Here is a 592-nt window from a genome sequence, read left to right as displayed (position 1 = left end):
ATTGAGACATTAACATTAACCTACTCAAGAGAAGCCTGTGGTGGCAGTCATGCGTGGTTGACATGAGACAATTGCCGGACGGTTCAACTTGAATCCTGTCATGATCATCGCACCAGTCAGGACTGCATCGCTATGACGTTGATGGATTACCCGCGACTAGTAAATCGAACGCCTTGAGCTGTATGCGCGAACGGAACGGACTTAAGTTATGTCTCGAACTCCAAGCTCGCCAGGAGGTGTCAACAGTTCCAACACCGTGTAACTTTGGATTACCTTATATCATGAACTTACGGCGGCTGTTTAGCTCTTTTTACGCCATTATAAAGACTTTACACCTTCTGTTCTCACCAGCTCCCAGATTGTAACTTATATATTAACTAGCCCACTACAACTGTACCGTGAGTTAAATACTGTTGAGCGTCAGGCCTGTTCTCCCTCTGTCATCCAGTCTCTACCCCCCTTCTTAACCCCTCTCCCTTCTTCTATCCTTTTTCGTCGTGACGGTGAGCTCACTACCCTAACGGTGTGTGTACTTGTCTGTGAAATAGTCGGAAAACGTAGTTCTCTTCGGAGCTTGCGAAGAAGAGAATTC

This window comes from Branchiostoma floridae, chromosome 4, assembly GCF_000003815.2.
Source record: "Branchiostoma floridae strain S238N-H82 chromosome 4, Bfl_VNyyK, whole genome shotgun sequence".
NCBI lineage: Eukaryota > Metazoa > Chordata > Leptocardii > Amphioxiformes > Branchiostomatidae > Branchiostoma > Branchiostoma floridae.
This window is presented reverse-complemented; position numbering follows the sequence as displayed.